Raw genomic sequence first — 10,887 nt, forward strand, 5'->3', positions numbered from 1 at the left:
AACAAGACAGTGCAATTATGGTGCAGTATAGTTATGGGATTATTTCTTTCCTAGGAGCCCTCCATGACTAGTTAAACATATCCCATGCAGTTAATAAGTGGCAGGATGTCAAGAATCGATTTTTAAAAATTCTGTGAGTGAATTTTAAAATAGGTAATTGTAATTCTTCATATTGTTAATGAAAATCATTTAAATCAACCCAGTAATAGAATTTATTGAATGCTAACTTTGAGCAGAGCAGTGTACTACGTGCTACAGAGAGTGCAATAGAGATAGTAGACATGATCCATATCTTCAAGAAGCAGCGTGGCTCAGTGGAAAGAGCACGGGCTTTGGAGTCAGAGGTCATAGGTTCAAATCCCGGCTCTGCCAATTGTCAGCTGTGTGACTTTAGGCAAGTCACTTAACTTCTCTGGGCCTCAGTTACCTCATCTGTAAAATGGGGATGAAGACTGTGAGTCCCATGTGGGACAACCTGATCACCCTGTAACCTCCCCAGTGCTTAGAATGGTGTTTTGCACTTAGTAAGCACTTAATAATTGTCATTATTATTATTATTATTATTATCATTATTCAAGGAGCTTACAATCAAATAATGAGAGCTCTAGAAGGCACTATCAAGCATCATGTGACTAGCATCATCTTTAACGACCTACTAAAATCATATCCACCTCTCAAGGCCGCACCTGGAGAGTTTCCAGTCCTCTACCAGTCTTGACTATGGGAGGGAGAGTCAAGCAGAGGCATATCCATTCCATTCCTAGCTTGGCCAGTGGCTAGCAAGTGGAAGGCAATCTGCTACAAGTCGAAACTCCCCTCCGTCATTATGGTTGGAAACAACTTGATGGCATAAAACAAGACAGTGCAATTATGGTGCAGTATAGTTATGGGATTATTTCTTTCCTAGGAGCCCTCCGTAACTAGTTAAACATATCCCATGCAGTTAATAAGTGGCAGGATGTCAAGAATCAATTTTTAAAAATTCTGTGAGTGAATTTTAAAAAGGTAATTGTAATTCTTCATATTGTTAATGAAAATTTTTTCTTGGTTCTCTTCTTCCCTCTCCTAGATCTCTTTTGCTGACTCGTACCTCATTGTAGGGGTCCCTCAAAGCTCTGATACGGGTTGCCTATTCATCCCACTTATTCTAACTCCCTCGGGGTGCTCATGTGCTACCTTGGCTTAAAGCTACCACTTCCATATAGATATTTTCTCTTAATGGTATTTGTTAAGTACTTAAAATATGCCAAGTTTTACATTAAGTGCTGGCTGGGGTAGATCAGCTGAATGACTGTAGATTAATCAACTAGTAGATCAATCAATCAGTGGTATTTATTGAGCGCTTACTATGTGCAGAGCACTGTACTAAGCACTGGAGAGTACAATGTAACAGAATCACATAACCTGCGCATAACCAGTGATACAAAATACTCTGTTTGGACACAATCCCTGCCCCACTTGGTGCTCACAGTCCAAGTTGGAGGCAGTGAGGTAACTATCTGAGATTCAGAGAAGTTAATTCTTTCATTCAATCATATTTATGGAGCACTTACTGTGTGCAAAACACTCTACTAAGCACTTGGAAAGTACAATTCAGCAACAAAGAGAGACAATCCCTGCCCACGGCGGGTTTAACTGAAGGTCTCACAGTATACAAGTGGTTTTTCTGAGAATTAGACCTCAAATCCTCTTAATCCCAAGCCTGTGTTCTTTCCTCTGGACCCTGCACTTCTCTGACGACTACTATCACTAAATCCTATCGATTCAACCTCCACTACTTCTCTAAAATCTACCCTTCCTTCTCCATCCAAGCTGCTATCATGTTAATCCAAGCACTTAATCTTTCCCGCCTTGATTACTGTATCAGCCCCCTTGTTGACCTCCTGTGGAACATGCAACAATATATGGGAGGGAATTAAACACTGACTCTGTCTTCTGCGGAACTCTCAATCTAAAGGTTTAAGTTGGGAGAAGAAATTGGATTCAATTTTCCACCACAGTTGACTATACCACCATTCTTCCGTTCTCTAAAATCCTTAACCTCAGTATCATCAGCATGGCTTACTGGAAAGAGCATGGGTTTGGGAGTCAAAGGACCTGGGTTCTAGTCCCAGCTCTGCCACTTTGCTGCTGTGTCACCTTGGGCAAATCATTTTAGCAAATCACTTCACTTCTCTATGCCTGTTACCTCATCCGTAAAATGGGGATTAAAACTGGGAGTCCTGTGTGGAAGAGGGACTGTATCCAGTGCCTGGCACATAGTAAGTGCTTAACAAATAACATAAAAAAATTAATCACTGACTCGTTGCCATCTTTCAGCTCCCCCATTCAGTATAATGCTAAATCCAATCAGTTACCCTGTGGCTGCGCCACAGGAAGACCAGGCCCACTTCGACGCCGGAATTGTCCCTAGCCCTCCAGTTGCCCGGGGTTAGAAAAATTTGGGTCCTGAGTTCACAAAGTGAATTCAACCTGGGGAAGGCAGGAGGGCTCCCTCTTCAAGGGGTGAGGCCTCAGCTCAGGGAATGAAGCTCATTCATGGAGTCTATCGTATTTATTGAGCACTTACTGTGTACACGGCAGCCGGGCTCCAACCCCCCGAGAGCCAGGGTGAAGGCGTTATGGCCTGTAACTTTGCCCTCGAAAGGCCTCAAGGAACCCTCGCCCCCTCACCCGTCGAACAATCATCAATCAGTGGTCACATACCCTCTCGTTCCCTCTCTTCTGGCCGAGTTTAGGAACCTGATCCGGCCTCAGTGGAATGTGTCCTGGTCAGAGCGGATGTTCTATAACCTTTTGACTTTTGCCCCCGGGACAGAAGGGAGAACCTCAAAAAGCAACCGTGATTGCCCTGCTCCGAGGCCAGGAGTAGCCGGGTGCCACGGAAGAGATGAGAAGGGCCCAAGGTTGGCACAGTCCTTACCCCTCAGGTAGGTCCACTACCTTCTTAATTTTTATCTGCCCATTTGATGATTCATTTGGCTGTTTCATCCTGATGAATTTGTCCTGCCTTTGGCCTGCTCTTCCTCCATCTTTCTGAAAATTCCTCAAGCAGCGTGTCCTAGTGGATAGAGAATGGGCTTGGAAGTACCTGGGTCCAGTGCTTAGAACAGTGCTTGACACATCAATCAATCAATCAATCGTATTTATTGAGGGCTTACTGTGTGCAGAGCACTGTATTAAGCACTTGGGAAGTACAAGTTGGCAACACATAGAGACGGTCCCTACCCAACAGTGGGCTCACAGTCTAAAAGGGGGAGACAGAGAACAAAACCAAACATACTAACAAAATAAAATAAATAGAATAGATATGCACAAGTAAAATAAATAAATAAATAAATAGAGTAATAAATATGTACAAACATATATACATATATACAGGTGCTGTGGGGAAGGGAAGGAGGTAAGATGGGGGGATGGAGAGGGGGACGAGGGGGAGAGGAAGGAAAAAACTCAGTCTGGGAAGGCCTCCTGGAGGAGGTGAGCTCTTAGTAGGGACTTGAAGGGGAAGCGCTTAACAAATGCCATCATGATTATCTAAACCCTGCTCTGCTACTTGTCTGCTGTGGGAACTCGGGCACGTCGCTTCACTTCTCTGTGCCTCAGTTACCTCATCTGTAAAAGGGGGATTAAAACTGTGCATCACATGTGGGACACGGCCTTTTCATTCATTCATTCATTCGTATTTATTGAGCGCTTACTGTGTGCTGAGCACTGTACTAAGCGCTTGGGAAGTACAAGTTGGCAATATATAGAGACGGTCCCTACCCGACAGCGGGCTCACAGTCTAGAAGGGGGAGACAGAGAACAAAACAAAACATATTAACAAAATAAAATAAATAGAATAAATATGTACAAATAAAATAGAGTAATAAATACGTACAAACATATATATATATATTTATATACAGGTGCTGTGGGGAGGGGAAAGGGGTAAGGTGGGGGGGAGGGGGAGGAGGGGGCGAGGAAGCAGGGGGAGAGGAAGGAGGGGGCTCAGGCTTTGAAGGAAGAAAGAGAGCTAGCTTGGCGGATGTGCGGAGGGAGGGCATTCCAGGCCAGGGGGAGGACGTGGGCCGGGGGTCGACGGCAGGACAGGCGAGAATGAGGCACGGTGAGGAGATTAGCGGCAGAGGAGCGGAGGGTGCGGGCTGGGCTGGAGAAGGACAGAAGGGAGGTGAGGCAGGAGGGGGCAAGGTGATGGACAGCCTTGAAGCCGAGGGTGAGGAGTTTTTGCCTGATGCGTAGGTTGATTGTTAGCCACTGGAGATTTTTGAGGAGGGGAGTAACATGCCCAGAGCATTTCTGCACATGTCCTGTGTCCAACCTGATTATCCTGTATCTATCACAGCACTTAGTACAGTACCTGTCTTATAGTATGCACATAGCAGCATTTTTTTAAAAAAAGACCTGGATTCTAATCCCAGCTCTGCTATTTGTCTGCTGTGGGACCTTGGGCAAGTCATTTGACTCCTCCATGCCTCCATTACCTCATCTGTATAATGGGGATTCGATCCTCTTCCCTCCGACTTAGACTGTGAGCCCCAGGTGGGATTATCTTGTATTGACCCCAGGGCATAGTACAGTCCCTGGCACAGAGTAAGTACCCTTTAAGTACCCTTTAGAGAAGCAGTGTGGCTTAGTGGAAAGAGCCCAGGCTTTGGAGTCAAAAGTCATGGGTTTGAATCCCAGCTCTGTCAATTGTCAGCTGTGTGACTTTGGGCAAGTCACATCACTTCTCTGTGCCTCAGTTACCTCATCTGTAAAATGAGGATTAAGACTGTGAGCCCCCTGTGGGACAACCTGATCACCTTGTAACCTCCCCAGCACTTAGAACAGTGCTTTGCACACAGTAAGCACTTAATAAATGCTATTATTATTATTATTATTATCATTATTCCATCCCAACATTTCCTGGCTCCACTCTTTCTCTCCATTCAAAGAGGACAACCACCTTGGTACCTGTGGTTTTTATAACCTGGGAAGAGTACTGTATCGGCCTCGTCCCTGATGCATAATGTAATCCAGGGCTGTGGAAATGTCAGCAGAGACTTACCCACAACTCTCTGTAGTTCTAGAATGAGAGTCCAAGACTCAGTCTGTGGGGCCAAAGAAACACCAGGGGATCCTATTGAGACAAAAAAGTGGGGCTTATTATTTATTCATTCAGTTGTATTTATTGTGTGCAGAGCACTGTACTAAGTTCTTGGGAGAGTAAAATATAGCAATAAACAGACACATTCTCTGCCCACAATGACCTTAGTTTATTGAACAGGTTCTCACCCTTCTCTTACCCTCACAGCTCTTCTGAACATATCTTTGCTTCACATTCATTTATCCATTCATTCATTCAATTGTATTTATTAAGTACTTACTGTGTGCACAGCACTGTATTAAGCGCTTGGAAAAGTATACTACAGCAATAAACTGACATTCCCTGCCCACTAGGAGCTTACAGTCTAGAGTGGGGGAGACAGACATCAATACAAATAAGTAAAATGACAGATATGTACATAAGTGTTTTGGGACTGGGAGTGGGGAAGAGCACAGAGAACAATGCGTAATGTGTAATTCTCCCAATGTGTAATTTATTTTGGCATCCCCCACTCTAGGACGGGGGTCATGTCAAATAATTCTACTGTACTTTCAATCAATCAGTGGTATTTATTGACTTCTCACTGTGTACAGAGTACTATACTAAGTGCTCAGTGCTTACAATCGATATGGTGGACACATTTACTGCCCACTTTTCCAAGTATTTAAGACAATTGTTATGCATACACTGAGTATTCAGCAGATAAACTGATTGATTTTTCTCCTACCGCTTTTGCTGCCACAGAAAACTGAGGGTAGAATGGAAGGGAGAATGAGGCACCTGTGCTCTAAATGTTATTTTCTCCATCTACAGTTTTTTACTGTCTTTCATGGCACAGGCATACTCAATTTAGTTCACTATATTTCATTCATTGTGAACAGAAGTGAACCACAAATACTGTTAGTATTTCAATTACTGTGGCCTTACTCTAGATAATTAGTGAGAATTCACATGAACAGACTGTACAGTGCTTGGCATATAGTAAGGGCTTAATAAATGCCATCATTATTATTATTATAGATTGATTATGGTCCATACCTTTAGAGTGAATATCAAAGAAGCAACAATAGCCATCCATTTTCTGGATATTAAAACATCCAATGATGTTCATACTCATCACTATTTAAAACATCTTACTTCTATTCAAAAACATGTTATCATAAATCCTTGTGTTCCTTATCATTAACAGAGCATAAACAGCACCATGCTTTTGTGGGGGGTAAACAGAATTAATGAAAAAATTAATAGAGCTTTATGAAAATGACTTCTTTTCCAGGAGTTGCTGTTGGAGGTCATAGGGTTTTTTTGTTTTGTTTTGTTTTGCAGTGGGAAAAAGATCAAAGACGCTATATATAAGGAAAGCCAACTCATCCCAGCTGGGAATCTCTGTGGTCAAGCTTTTTTTATTTTCTCTCAAGAGTTGTTTGTAGGGAATCTGAAGATAACCAGAAGGATCTTAGAAAATGACACATTCTTTTTCTGTGGCTCCATCTCTACTCCTTGCCTTGTGAAATTTTCCTTCTTTGGAGCATTGGAACATAGGGAAAATGTAGTCTGGCTAGACCGGGCTCGATCGGCAAAATAATGACATTAATGATAATAGCTAAGCTCTTACTCTGTATCAGGCACTGTACTAAATACTGGGATAGATATGAGTTAATCAGGTCAGACACTGTCCACATGGGGCTCGAAGTCTAAGTAGGGTGGAGAACAAGCATTTAATGCTCATTTTACAGATGAGGAAACTGAAGCACAGAAGTAAAGTGATTTGCCCAAGGTCACACAGCAGGCAAGGGGCAGAACTGGGATTAGAAACCAGGTCCTCTGACCCCAAGACCTGTGCTCTTTCCACGTGGTCTTTATGTCTCCAAATTTTACCCAGACTTCCCTCCAAATGACTCTTTCCAAGCCCAGATCATCACTCTCTCTTCCTCTCTGCAATCTTTTCCTACCCAGTCCAGTGATACTCAATTTCAAAGGCAGCAGACAACACTGTGGACACTGCGCATTCCACTCTAACCCTATCATTTCACTCTCCCTCATCAGAGTCCTGCACCGACACCCTGACTCTTTAGGGTCAAAATCCGACTTCTGAATAGAGCCTCCAAAAGCTTCCACAAACTGGTTCCCATTTTTGATCCCTTGGACTTCATCTCCCACCAATCCCCATTCCAACTCTAACTTCCTCATCATTAAGAGAAGCAGCATAGCTCAGTGGAAAAGAGCACAGGCTTTGGAGTCAGAGGTCATGGGTTCAAATCCCGGCTCTGCCAATTGTCAGCTGTGTGACTTTGGGCAAGTCACTTCACTTCTCTGTGCCTCGGTTCCCTCATCTGTAAAAAGGGGATTAAGACTGTGAGCCCCCTGTGGGACAACCTGATCACCCTGTAACCTCCTCGGTGCTTAGAACAGTGCTCTGCACATAGTAAGCGCTTAATAAATGCCACTATTATTTATTATTATTACCCTCTTCCACCTCTGAACCTGAGAGCAATCCATCCCACATTAGATCTGGGCTCTCCTGTTCTCAATAGTATACCCCAAATTTAACCCTCTCCAGATTATCAATCAATCTATCAATGTAAGTCAGTTGTCATTCATATTTATTGAGTACTTAACTGTGTGCAGAGCACTGTAGTAAGCATTTGGGAGAGTATGATATAGCAATATAACAGACACATTTCCTGGCCACAGTGAGCTTACAGTCTGGTGGGGGGGTGGGGTGGACAGACGCTAATATGAAAAAAATAAATTACAGATATCTTCATAAGTGCTATGGGCTGGGAGGGGGATGAATAAAGGGAGCAAGTCAGGGAAACAGAAGAAAATTGAAGAAAAGGAAAAGAGGGCTCAGTCAGGCAAGGCCTCTTGAAGGAGGGGCTCTCCCCCTTCTAGACTGTGAGCCCACTGTTGGGTAGGGACCGTCTCTATATGTTGCCAACTTGTACTTCCCAAGCGCTTAGTACAGTGCTCTGCACACAGTAAGCACTCAATAAATATGATTGAATGAATGAATGAGTGAATGAATGATGTGCCTTCAATAAAGTCTTTGAAGGTGAGGAAAGTAATCGTCTGTCAGATATGAGGAGTGAGCAGAACACTCTACTAAGCGCTTGGGGGAGTACAATGCAATACTATCCCTAACTTCTTTGTTGACTTTAACCCAGTTCTATTCCCAAGTGTCCGGTGCGTTCATTTGTTTGTGTGCTTATATAGTTCCGAGAATATGTTAATGTATCTCTACTTAGGTACTGGTATACTCTTTTCACTGAATCTGGTTTCATTTCTGTTTTTTCTGCCTCTTTTAGTTCATGAACATCTTGAGGAGCAGGATTCATAGTGGATAGAGCACAGACCTGGGAATCAGAAGGTCAATCAATCAATCAATTAATCGTATTTATTGAGCACACTGTGTGCAGAGCACTGTACTAAGTGCTTGGGAAGTACAAGTTGGCAACATATAGAGACAGTCCCTACCCAACAGTGGGCTCACAGTCTTGAAGGGGGAGACAGAGAACAAAACCAAACATATTAACAAAATAAAATAAATAGAATAGCTATCTACAAGTAAAATAAATAGAGTAATAAATACGTACAAACATATATATAGGTACATGTGTACTAATTCCTGCTCAGCCACTTGTCCGCTGTGTGACCTTGAGAAAATCACTTCACTTCTCTGGGCCTCAGTTACCTCATCTGTAAAATGAGGATGGAGACTGTGAGCTCCAAGTGGGGCAGAGACTATGTCCAGCCTGTTTGCTTGTATCCACTCCAGCGCTTAAGTATAGTGTCTGGCACATAGTAAGCGCTTAACAAATACCACAATTATTATTATTATTATGTGATTACAAGACTCTGTAAAATAAGCAATGGCTTTTGTTTGTGTGCAAAGAACTGTACTAAGTTCTTAGGAGAGTATAATACAATCGCAGCCCTCAAGGAGTTTATGGTCTGGTGGAGCAGTTTACAATCTAGAAATCTTTAAGCAGTATGGCCTAAAGGAAAGATGGTGGGATAGTCAGAGAACCAGGGTTCTAATCTTGGTCCTGCCAACTGCCCGCTGTGTGACTTGGGCAAGTTGCTTTGTTTCTCTGTGCCTCAGTCTCCTCAACTGTAAATTGGGAATTAAATGTCTGTTTTCCCCCCTACTTAGACCGTGAGTCCCATGTGGGACAAGGACTGCAGCCATCATCAATCGTATTTATTGAGCACTTACTGTGTGCAGAGCACTGTACTAAGCGCTTGGGAAATACAAATTGGCAACATATAGAGACAGTCCCTGCCCAACAGTGGGCTCACAGTCTAAAAGGGGGAGACAGAGAACAAAACCAAACATACTAACAAAATAAAATAAATAGTCTCTCCCCACTTCAATCCATACTTCATGCTGCTGCCCGGATTATCTTTGTCCAGAAACGCTCTGGGCATATTACTCCCCTCCTCAAAAATCTCCAGTGGCTACCAATCAATCTGCGCATCAGGCAGAAACTCCTCACCCTGGGCTTCAAGGCTGTCCATCACCTCGCCCCCTCCTACCTCCCCTCCCTTCTCTCCTTCTACTGCCCAGCCCGCACCCTCCGCTCCTCTGCTGCTAATCTCCTCACTGTACCTCGTTCTCGCCTGTCCCGCCATCGACCCCCGGCCCACGTCATCCCCCAGGCCTGGAATGCCCTCCCTCTGCCCATCCGCCAAGCTAGCTCTCTTCCTCCCTTCAAGGCCCTACTGAGAGCTCACCTCCTCCAGGAGGCCTTCCCAGGCTGAGCCCCTTCCCTCCTCTCCCCCTAGTCCCCCTCTCCATCCCCCCCCATCTTACCTCCTTCCCTTCCCCACAGCACCTGTATATATGCATATATGTTTGTACATATTTATTACTCTATTTATTTATTTATTTTACTTGTACGCCAGAGTGATGCAGTCTGAAGGAGGCCTTCCCAGACTGAGCCCCCTCCTTCCTCTCCCCCTCCTCCCCCTCTCCATCCTCCCTTACCTCCTTCCCCTCCCCACAGCACCTGTATATATGTATATATGTTTGTATGTATTTATTACTCTATTTATTTGTACATATTTATTCTATTTATTTTATTTTGTTAATGTTTTGTTTTGTTCTCTGTCTCCCCCTTCTAGACTGTGAGCCCATTGTTGGGTAGGGACCATCTCTATATGTTGCCAACTTGTACTTCCCAAGCGCTTAATACAGTGCTCTGCACACAGTAAGCACTCAATAAATACGATTGAATGAATGAATGAATCCAACCTGATTGACTTGTACGACCCCAGCACTTAGAACATAATAAGTGCTTAACAATATCATAGAAAAAAAGAACATGGTTCCTAAGGAATGGACATGCAAAAAAAAAAAAAAGTAAAGACAACAGTATGACCGCGAACACATGAGACTAAATGAAACCTTCAATTAATTTGCATAGCAGCACATAGATTAAAACAGAAGCACTATGATCTGAGATACCGAATTGGTAACAGATACATTTTATGGTTTCCTATTTATGATGTGGTATTGAAAGATTGTTTGCAGAACTGAAATAACTAGTAATTCTTGAGTCATTAAGGCACAGTTATGTAGACTGCAAATTTACTGAAGTCAGGGATTGCATCTACTAACTTTATTGTACTTTCCCAAGCACTTAATGTTCTTCACACAATAGATGCTAAAAAAACTATTAACATAGTTTTGATGTATACTTTTGTGGGATCATAATTTTCCTTCTGTATTTTACATGCATGCTTTATCTTGCTATTTTAGTGGGGAATTGAGTTCTTCAAATAATTCTTTT

General features: G+C 43.2%; 1 non-coding gene across 1 annotated transcript; it reads left to right on the top strand.

Annotated features, from left to right (window-relative positions):
- The first annotated feature begins 668 nt into the window (after window positions 1-668).
- On the top strand, window positions 669-806 carry LOC119927747. The gene has a single exon (XR_005450722.1). It is a non-coding gene; the product is annotated as a small nucleolar RNA SNORA7 (small nucleolar RNA).
- The last annotated feature ends 10,081 nt before the right edge of the window (window positions 807-10,887 follow it).

The sequence above is a fragment of the Tachyglossus aculeatus genome, chromosome 4 (assembly GCF_015852505.1).
Source record: "Tachyglossus aculeatus isolate mTacAcu1 chromosome 4, mTacAcu1.pri, whole genome shotgun sequence".
NCBI classification, from domain to species: Eukaryota; Metazoa; Chordata; class Mammalia; order Monotremata; family Tachyglossidae; genus Tachyglossus; species Tachyglossus aculeatus.